Source organism: Rhinichthys klamathensis, unplaced genomic scaffold, assembly GCF_029890125.1.
Source record: "Rhinichthys klamathensis goyatoka isolate OS25496 unplaced genomic scaffold, OSU_Roscu_1.1 h1tg000304l_1, whole genome shotgun sequence".
In the NCBI taxonomy this organism is placed as follows: Eukaryota; Metazoa; Chordata; class Actinopteri; order Cypriniformes; family Leuciscidae; genus Rhinichthys; species Rhinichthys klamathensis.
Genome location: NW_026606823.1, coordinates 588,199 through 599,339, shown reverse-complemented (window position 1 = coordinate 599,339; position 11,141 = coordinate 588,199). Strand labels below are relative to the sequence as shown.

At 37.1% G+C, this 11,141-nt stretch overlaps 1 long non-coding RNA gene across 1 annotated transcript; it reads left to right on the top strand.

Moving 5' to 3' along the window:
• The first annotated feature begins 1,320 nt into the window (after positions 1-1,320).
• LOC130104189 (uncharacterized) lies at positions 1,321-3,672 on the top strand. The gene is made up of 3 exons (XR_008809444.1): positions 1,321-1,394; positions 1,825-1,904; positions 3,568-3,672. It is a non-coding gene; the product is annotated as an uncharacterized LOC130104189 (long non-coding RNA).
• Positions 3,673-11,141: the final 7,469 nt, after the last annotated feature.

The window sequence follows — 11,141 nt, the reverse complement described above, 5'->3', positions numbered from 1 at the left end:
GAGGGCCTAACACCGATCCTTGCGGCACTCTATAGTCTACTGACGTTATCTTTCCCCATTTAAACAGACAAAATGGTAACGGTCCGATAAGTACGATCTAAACCAGCTTAATGCCTGTCCCTGAACACCAGTGTAGTTTTGTAGTCGATCCAAGAGTATTTTATGATCGATAGTGTCGAACGCAGCGCTAAGATCGAGTAGAACTAGTATTGAGATACAGCCTTGGTCAGAAGCTAAAAGTAAATCATTTGTCATTTTAACTAGCGCAGTTTCTGTGCTATGATGTGGTCTGAATCCTGACTGAAATTTTTCATAGATATCATTTTCTTGCAAGAAAGAGCACAATTGAGCGGACACAAATTTTTCTATTATTTTAGACAAAATGGAAGATTTGAAATGGGTCTGTAATTTGCTAGGTTATTTGGATCTAATTGCGGTTTGTTAATGAGTGGTTTTATTCCTGCCAGCTTGAATATTCTTGGAACATGACCTGAAAATAAAGACGAGTTAATAATATTGAGAAGCTCTTCCACTACAGGTAACACTTCTTTCAGTAGTTTAGTGGGTATTGGATCTAATAAACAACATGCTGTTGGTTTAGTTTATTTAGCTCTTCCTGTCCTATCGTTGCAAAGCGGTGTAGTTGTTCTTGAGGGGCGATAATTGAGGCTGAATCATAAGACACCATAAAAGATTGTATACAATTGTGTTTCTGATGCTTTCTATTTTCTCAGTGAAGCAATTCATAAAATCATTACTACTACACTGTAACGTAATATTTTGCTCAGGTGATGTCTGTTTATTTGTTAGTCTAGCCACAGTGTTAAATAAAAACCTTGGATTATTTTAGTTATTTTCTATTAGTTTGCGGAGATGCTCTGCCCTGGCTGCTTTTAGAGCCTTTTTATAACGTGACATACTGTCTTTCCACGCGATTCTAAAGACCTCTAAATTAGTTTGTTTCCATTTACGCTTTAAGTTACGAGTTTCTCTCTTGATAACATGTGTAGTGCTATTGTACCATGGTGCTTTAGTTTTCTCTCTAATCTTTTTTTAATCTAATTAGTGCAACAATGTCTAATGTACTAGAGAAAATGGTGCTCAAACTGCTGGTCTTTTCCTCTAGTTCATTGTTTGTTTGGGTTCACTGAGCAGCTGAGATATATATTAAATTCTTTTCCGATATTGGTAAAAGTGGTGTCTTGTAAATGATCTTAAATCTCTCACTACACTATGGTGGAGCCGTGCTTATTCTACATATGGCAAGTCGTTTTAGCTTAAAATGTTCTACATCTGCACTTTACTATAGAGTAAAATCCGTGATTCTGGAACCGGGCCTGCTCTTTATATACTAATCCATAAACAGCCACAGGAAATCTTCAATATGGATGCTGGTTTTGTATTTTCAAAGTTTTCTAATTTTAAAATGTCTGAATAGCCTACTAAACTGTGTGTGTGTGTGTGTGTGTGTGTGTGTGTGTGTGTGTGTGTGTGTGTGTGTGTGTGTGTGTGTGTGTGTGTGTGTGTGTGTGTGTGTGTGTGTGTGTGTGTGTGTGTGTGTGTGTGTGTGTGTGTGTGTGTGTGTGTGTGTGTGTGTGCGTGTCAAATTTATCTGATCAGTGTTGCAGTGTTGTTTCTATTTGTTTTTGAGTTCAGCCAGTGAAGACAATGCAATAGAAATTATTTTATATCATCACGTTCAATTTCTGTTTTGGCTCTGTAGATTCAGTTGCAATATTTGACCGGGTGGATATTTTTCATTGTGTTCTCTGTGCTTTACTGTAATAAATCTTGTGGTTTTGTGTCATTTTTTTTCTATTGCAGAATGAAAACCATGAATGCTGTAAATGCAGTGCAACTGTTCATTCTGGTTTGGACTTTTACTGCTGTCTGTCAAGCTGATGGTAAGAGAATAAACTTTCCCCTAGAAAGAGTGTGAGAGAATTATGAGGGGGGACTTAATCTAAGATCATGAAGAAAAAAGGTCAAAACTTATTAAAGGGGTCTTATAATGCCATTTTCATACAAGTTAATTTGATTCTTTAGGGTCTAAATGAAAACTTTGTAATGTACTTTAATTAAAAATTCTCATTAGTATTGTAAGAAAACACTAAGTTTACCTGGTCAAAAACAGCTCTGTTTTCAGCACGCCGTTTCAGTGCATATGCCTTTAAATGATAATGAGCTTCGCTGACTCCGCCCCTCTGTTCTGCGGGTGTTTTGATACAAGGCATGTGGAGTGTTTCCTTGACAACAGTTGAGGGTATATTTTGGAGAGAGAATGGCAGCGGGAGTCTCTGAGACACATCTGTGCAATCGTATCAATTTGAACCGGTGTCGGACCCGGAACAAGATGACGGCCGCAAAGAAGTTCGACAATTAAGGCTCGAACAGGACGTTTCTGAATGGTTGGTTAACGTAATGTCACTTTGATCTATCTTTGTGTACTGGCAGGGTAGAGTAATGAGATACGAACGCTATGTGTTAACTGATGTATACGTTAGTTCATTGACAGATTGACGTTACAACTAATGGTCATGATAACCTTTTTTTCGCGATTTGCAAAGATTAATATAAAGGTTAATAAAACTTTATACTTGCTTCTCCTGGAGGTGCAGAGGGAACATAAATAGTTGGTAACGATTCTTTTTTCAGGAGCAGCTTCTTACCGATAAAGCAAAAACCAGCTTTATACTGATCCTCGTTTATAAAGCAGTCTGGTGAGAAAAGATTTGCGAATCGCGCAAACATGAAAGCATTGACGTTGCTCGTCGGGAATATTCCCTTCGAAAACAAAACTCAGCCACTGCGTCTTCAGCGGTTCGGATTTAGGAACATTAAAATGACTGTGTTCGTTATTACACCGATGAACAGAACACCACAATCGCTTAGAGACGCCATTCTGCTCCAGTGTATCAACAATGACGGACTATGATTGACCGCTCGCTCAGGGAATCGCTCAGTGTTGAAACCCTGCTGTCAATCAACAATCGCGGGAGGGGCTTCCGAGCGTGTGACGTCACACGGTCGAACGGCTCGATTTGAGACTGGGAAAAACATATAAGGAGATTAAAACAAAAACACTGGATAGATTTTTATCATTATATGATGGTTGTGTACAGACACTGCCAACACACATTTCAGTACAATCAACTTGAAAAAGTGCATGTACCATTATATGACCCCTTTAATAGATATAAAACACAAGTGGCTCTTTTTGCAAGTTTATCCAGGTCAGCCCAAGTGTTTATGCCTCTATTACTTCCTTCCAGGGATTCAGATTCAGATTTACTATTTGAAGTGAATCATTTTGAACAATAGAGGGAAATCAATTTCCATGACCACTGGATCTTGAGTTTCTCAGCTGACTCTATCTGATGCACATGAGTAAAAGAAACAGTCAGGATATTGCATGCAGAGACTGTAGTGTATATATTGCTATTGAATATATAAACTATAATTCATAATAAATAATAAAATATGTGACCCTCCAGATGTAAAAAAAACCCCAGATCATTATTATTGTTCAGTTGCTGTATTATATGTATGATATACATTATTTTTCAGATGATTTCAGTGTAAGCTGTGAGGATGTGACTGGAACTGTGAGTAAAGAAGTAACTTTAAACTGCAGCGTCTCTCTGAAGAAGTCTGAATGCTGCGTTACAGTGTTTAAGTTTTATTACACTAAGAACAATACTAACTCTGAAATCTGTAGAGAAGAGTTTCCTCTTAAACCCTGTGAACAGAGAAACAGCTTCACATGCAGCTTCAGTTCAACTACAGTAATGACGGAACAATTCAGATTCTTTTTGCAAGCAGTGTGTGGATGGGAAGTAACACAATTTTCTGTGAACATAACAGGTACAGTATATAATACTATTATTTATAATTCAATAAATGTTTGCAACTCTACATTTCTTTTCATCAGAAATGTTTTGTGAAGTTTGTGAGGAGAATCTGTCTGATGTTTGATAGGCTGAAGTTGAGTTTGTGATTTAAACAATTATTTAAACCGTTTAATTGCACTTTTTCAGAGCCAAGGAAAGGAGGGATTCCTGGAGCAAGAACGGGAGATAATCATGGATTAGGATATCTAAGATGGAACACCTTCATCGCTGTAGTTGTGGGCTGTTTCATCATCATCATCATCATCATCATGACAATCATTTACAAAACGAAACTACACTACAGAAAACCTTCTGATTTGCAAAAGAAGATGCTTCTGGGTCACAGACATGATGATGACAACAGCAACTGTCCAGAAAATGAGATCTGACTCAGCAGAAAACTTTGAGTTTTGAACTTTAAATGTAAAGATCAAGAAAGACAAAAGCATTATAGGAACTCCATAAACTATATCTGTACATACATTGCTATCTGTTATACCTCAAATTACTGAACTATATAACTCTATATAATCTTTCTATATAATACTGTAGGTTATCGATCATCACTGTCAGGTCCGAATAAGCTTGAGTAAGACTACAGTGCACATCCCTACACACACACAGACAGACAGACAGACAGACACACACAGACACACAGACACACAGACAGACACAGACACACACACACAGACACAGTACTGAGGTATGATTTATACTGAATTGATGTATGCTGTAAATGCAATCAACATTTTAATAATATATTTTGTCATATTTTAAAGAACTTTTCACAAAACGGTTCTTCAGGGAACCAAAAATGGTTTTCCTGTGTCATTGACGTAAAAAACCCTTTTTGTTTCTTCATGGCACCTTTATTTTTAATGAAGTCAAGCTTATATTTAAACATTAAGAAGTAATGCAATAAAAATAATGAATGTCAACTTTGTATTTGTTAAATTATATCAAAGTGATTTTTTTTTTTACTTTTGATGTTCTGTACCTGCAATTTTCTAATGCTGGAAATAATGTGGTTTTGTACAGGATTCTTTTCCTAAGAAAAATGGAATGAATAAAAACGCCTGTGATGCTATCAAAAGATAAATATCTGGAAACTTTTGTTTTCTCATCACATACAGTATACCAGTAAAACTAAAGTGAAGGGTAGCCGCACAGAGATTATCTGAATTTATGCCAATAGATATTTGTAGATTTTAGAAGAGATTTGTGACCCTGGACCACAAAACCAGTCTTAAGTTGCACGGGTATATTTATGGCAATAGCCAACAAAACACTGTATCAAAATTATCGATTTTTCTTTTATGCCAAAAATCATTAGGATATTAAGTAAAGAACATGATCCATGAAGATATTTTGTAAATTCCCTACCTTAAATATATCAAAATGTTATTTTTGTAAGTGGATGCAGCACAATCGCCAACAGAAATGGAAACCTTTAAAGGCGATTTTTTGCACCCTCAGATTCCCGATTTCAAATAGTTGTATCTCGGCCAAATATTGTCCTATCCTAACAAACCAGACATCAATGGAAAGCTTATTTATTCAGATTTCAGGTGATGTACAAAATGGACACATAAGACTGATTTGTGCAGGGTCACATTTGCAGAATGATTTCAGTTTTAGTATAAGCCAAAGCCTAATGATTTTACTATAAGTTTAGAGATAAGCAATGAATTATATTTGTGAATTTGGCAGATGTTTTTATCCAAAGCGCCTTAAAATCAAGCTTTACATTTGATCAGTTCATGCATTCCCCAAGAATCGAACCCATGACCTTGTCTAAGCTTTACTGCCATATCCTCTTCTGTTTGAGTGACATCTTTACCGTTCTGAGAGAGAAAACTAAAGATCCTACAGCTGATAAAAGCAAACAACTGTCAAGTGTCGAACATTCAGAGTTGAGAATCAAATCACTCATTCATCAGATAAAATCAAATCAAGTGTGTTGAATTCAATCAGTAACTTTCCGTCCACAACAAACGAGAAAAGTAGTTATAACCCGTCACCTTGTGTCAAGATGATTTATCACCCTATGATTGACAGGTGGGCGGGGCTAACCTTTGTCCTAGTTACCCATCGATCAAGTTGACGGGTGGTTTTGACCTGTTGACCAGGGCTGCGTTCCAGTCCAAAATTGACATGCCCTTCACTCACTAACTTCCCTCCGTCTCGTTCCGTCCCGAGATCTGTGGTGATGTCACAATCGTACTGCATTGTGGGAAATATAGGTGCCTGAAGTGTACATATGAAGTAGACTCGCTCCCTCTGTCTAAATCGAGGGAACGAGTGTCTGTCCATATAAACTTCCCTCGTCCACTTTGTGAAGTGGAACGCACTTCAAAATGGCGGCAGGGATTCCCCTGGGGTGAAGTGCTTAGGGAAGTTCGCAAGTGTGATATATGAAGTTGACACATAGTTTTGACCTATTGACCTGGGTATGATACGTCATTTTGACAGTTGGGTTTGATCCAGGGGTATTATACAGTGATGTGAATAAGTTTGGACACCCATGCTAAAGTTGCCTAAAAAGAGGAATAAGAATCATCTTTTGGAAATTGATCTTAATGCCTTAATTTAAAAAATGATGAAAAATCCAACCTTTAAGGACACCAATTTTCTTTATGAATGAATAATGTATCATAAATAAATAAATGTTCTTCCTTAAAATACAGGGTGCATAAGTCAGGCTTATGACTGTGTTATAATTAAAATTATGACCTATGTTAAATTCCCAGAGAGTCAGGCAGATTTTTATTTTTAAAGGCCAGTTATTTCATGGATCCAGGATAATAAGCATCCTGATAAAGTTCCCTTGGCCTTTGGAATTAAAATATCCCCACATCATCACATACCCTTCACCATACCTAGAGATTGGCATGGTTTTATTTCAGTTAGCCTAATAGTTTGATTTGCATTGAGAGATGATCTCATGGAAAGTACCCCAATCTCTAGCTATGGTGAAGGGTGTGTGATGATGTGGGTCTATTTTAATCTGGGTTTCTCCCAAGTTTTTTTTTTTTCTCCATTCTGTCTCCTGATGGAGTTTTGGTTCCTTGCCACTGTTGCCTTGGCTTATGGCTTGCTTAGTTGGGGACATTTACAGTTTTTTACGATTGCTATGACAGATTTTTCAATACTTTTAACAATTTTCCAAAACTCTTAACACAGTTATCACTACATCCGTCTGTGTAAGCTATACTATTAACGCATTTCTTGTTGCTTTAACACAAAATGCATACAATTAACACAAATTTAAAATGCTTGAACTTCTTTTACACACAAGCTTAAACAAGACCAAAACAATGGATTTTTACTGCCAAATTTACCAGTGCTTTAACACTGTATGTCAGAACAGATAACACCATGTTCTAAACCTAACATTACAGGCTAAAGTCAAGGCAAACAGCTGTTTATATTGTGAATTGAAACACAAATATATCCCCTGTATTTTATTCTATTGTTACAGCTGATTGAATTATGCAAATATATAAATCACAGCTGATTTCTAGGAAACACATTCAGGGGTTGAGGTTCTTTCAATTGCATGACCATATGGTATACAGTAAAAGAGGACCTTTTTGGCGGATCTTTTGTGGAAAGAGAACAATATAGAGCAAAAAAAAAAAAAAAATGTCTGCACTAGGTAGAGGAAGATGTGTACCAGGACAAGGGAGAGGAGTTAGAATGAGTGGTGGCGCTCAAAGAAGAGACAGAGCTAGGGTAATGAAATAAGACCTGCACTTGTGCCAGATGTAGAAAGGGGACAGGTGAGAGACCACTTGCCAATATACGTGATCACATGGGACAATGTGGCATTCCACCATTCCCGTGCAGTCACAGCATTGACGCCCATCCTAGATGTCCCTTTTCCTTGCCCCTTACTCCTCTTTCCTCAACCCCATTGATGAGTTTTTCTCATCCTGGAGATGGAAGGTTTTTGACCATCATCCACAGGACCAAATGTCCCTCCTGGATGCAATGGTTGATGCATGCCAAGACATCACAGCTGAACACTGCCAGGGGTGGATAAGGCATGCCAAAAGATTATTCCCACAATGCCTTGCCAGAGAAGATATCAGGTGTGATGTGGATGAGAACATGTGGCCAAATGCAAAAGACCGGGCAGATTAGAAGATGACTCTTTTTTTTCTTTTTTTTATTCTTTTTGTGCTTTTTCTGTTCGTATATTTAGTATTTTCACATATAAATGGCAGCTATATTGCATATTTTGTTATATTTCAGTAATGTTCTTTTGCAAATAAAGTCTTTACTCTATTGCAGCAATTCTGTCTCTGTCTTTTTTTCATAAACTGTACATTCTATAAAGCTACTCTGAGATGGTCATTCATTTTTTGTATTGAATTTCTGCAGCAAAAGAAACAAAATGCATGCATTTACTAAACCCAACCAAACAAAAATGTAGAGAGGCTTCAAAAGAAACTACAGTGCAAAACACAATCTATGATCAATACAATATACTGTCTATTGTATAAGGGCATACCTGACACATAAAATAATGCAGTTTCTGTAATTTCAGCTGATGATAGTGTTTTTTTTTTGTCATTGTGTTATGATTGACTAAATGTTCCTGTTGGAAGAGAACATGTGTTAGTGTTTTGAATAATTATTTGATTTTGAGACATGTTTGCAGTGTTTTGTTAGACATAGTGTATTGTGTTAGTGTATTATTGTATTTTGAAAATTAGTTTTGGAGTTTAGTTTACAATGTGTGATTTTGAACATGAAATTAACCGTTTTGCCAATTGTGTGTTTTAGGTGTGTTGGTGCGTTAAGAGTTTAGGAAACTTGTTAAATGTATTGAAAAAACTGTCATAGCGATTGGAAAAAACTGTAATATTCAACAATATTATTGATCTGCCTTACTTCAGGTGGACGTTGATGCAATTTTCTTCTAGAAACAAACTTTGTTGTATTATTTTCATGTTATCACTGTGAAGCTGCTTTGATACAATCTGTATTGTAAAAAGCGCTATATAAATAAACGTGACTTGACTGTACGTCATTTTGACATTTTGTTTTGACTTGTTGACCGGGGTTATTTATAGTTTTGACACTTTTGACAGTTTTGTGTGAGGATGTGTGTCAAGAAGGGCTATATTGGATGTGTGTCACGCGATCACTCCCTTCGCATTCCTGAGGGCATTGCCGGCGGGGGACCGTGTGGAAGTGAGATTTTCTAATAATGTTGTATATCTCACACAAAAGTTTAAAAAAATTCTGTTCTATATAAATGAAATGGTTATAAAATTTACATCTAGTCATTTACAAAATATAATATTTAACACTAACTATAGTTGAAAAACATTGATCTTTAAAAGTATATAAAATAAAATAAAATATCTGACTAAATGTACTGATCCAAGTATTTCAAAAATAAAAAAACACTTTACATTTTCAGCGAGTTGAAGAAGCCTACAGGTTATGAACGGTTCACAAAAATAAAATCATCTTACATTTTAGAGTGTTGAAGAAGTAGTTCCTATAACACATATATATTCATACAGTTTTACGAATGGGTGACAAAAAATAAAATCATCTCATACAGTGTATGAATGGATTTACAATGAGTTTAAAGTTGAAAAGACCCCCCCCCTCTCTCTCTCTCTCACACCGGCATTTGACAGTCTCTGAGTGTGTGTGTGTGTGTGTGTGTGTGTGTGTGTGTGTGTGTGTGTGTGTGTGCGTGTGTGTGTGTGTGTGTGTGTGTGTGCACGCGTATGTTGCAACGGCATGGATCTCCTTCCCTCCCTCCGCATTCCAGAGCAGATGGGAATTGGTGGGACAGTGAAAGTGAGAATTTATATCATATATTTCACACTAACTAAGTTTGAAAACCATTCTGCTCTTTAAAATGATATAAAGTTGAAAACCATTCAGTTCATTAAAAGTATATAAATTAAATATTTCACACTAGCTAAGGTTGAAAACCATTCTGCACTTTAAAATAAATATCTTACTGAACCAATTATCTCAAAACAAAAAATAAAAAAACAACTTATTTGAAGAAGTAGTTCCTAACACATAGATGTCCATTGCAATGAGTTTAAAGTTGAAAAGATCCCAAAGTGTTTCTCTCTCACACCGGCATTTGACAGTCTCTGAGTTAGAGGTGAGGGGCAGTGTGTGTGTGTGTGTGTGTGTGTGTGTGTGATACATGATACCCTCCCACCCTTCCCATGTTGGAGAAGAGAACCCTAATATTGGTGTAATCTCTGTGAGGTCTCAACCACAAACGCAAAACTCTGTGATGGGTGATATGGGCATAGCTTTACTAAAGGAAAATATTATGGAAGTAATTTTCAAACTGGCAAGGATCAGAGAACAGGGATGCAATCAAAGTAGAATAAACGCTCGGAAATGTTAGAACAAGACTTCACAATGTGTCTTCTCATCCAAGTTAGCGTGCACATATTAAGAGTAATTAGTAATGAACATACACACACACACACACACACACACACACACACCTGGGAGTGATTGGAGGTGAGGTGCCTTGCTCAAGGTCATCTCAGTCATTTCCTGCCGGTATAGAGAATCAAACCATCAACCTTCGGGTGACCAGTCTGACTCTCTAAACATTAGGCCACGACTGCATCTTTAAATGCATGTTTATTACAGTGAAAGTTTCCCTAAAGCATGGGTAGCACTTCACCTGAGGAGCAATGGGGGTGGCTTGTATTGTTTGTAATGATGGAAAATTTAATACAAACTGTATTCATACTCTGACGCATGATTTAATGGCTCAGTGTGCATGGAGAGGTGATGCAATCCATAAACCACCCGTTTACCTTTGATTTTAGATTAACAGGTGCTGTCATGTCCAGTGGCGGTTCTAGAGGGAGGCCAGGGGGGGCCAGTGCCCCTGTGACAAAAAGCTTGGCCCCCCTTGTGGCCCCCCTAAATGTGGAGTTTGAAATAATTTGTACAAAACTTTTTTTTGCTATCGTTGTTATCGTTGTATGCGTATTATTTTTTATTATTCTATCTTTGTGGATTTGCATTTTTTAACGTGACAATTCGCATCACATTCCCGGGAATCGCGGCAGAATAACGCCTGTCTCCTGCACGCGAGAGAGGAGAGAAGGAGAAAGTTGGTAAATGTCAGTTCAGTTGTAAGTTCATTCTTTATGTGCGAATGGGGTGTGTGATGTGTAGCCTATTGTCTATTATGATATTGTAATCATTGTTTTAACTATGTAGGCACTGTGAGGTGCC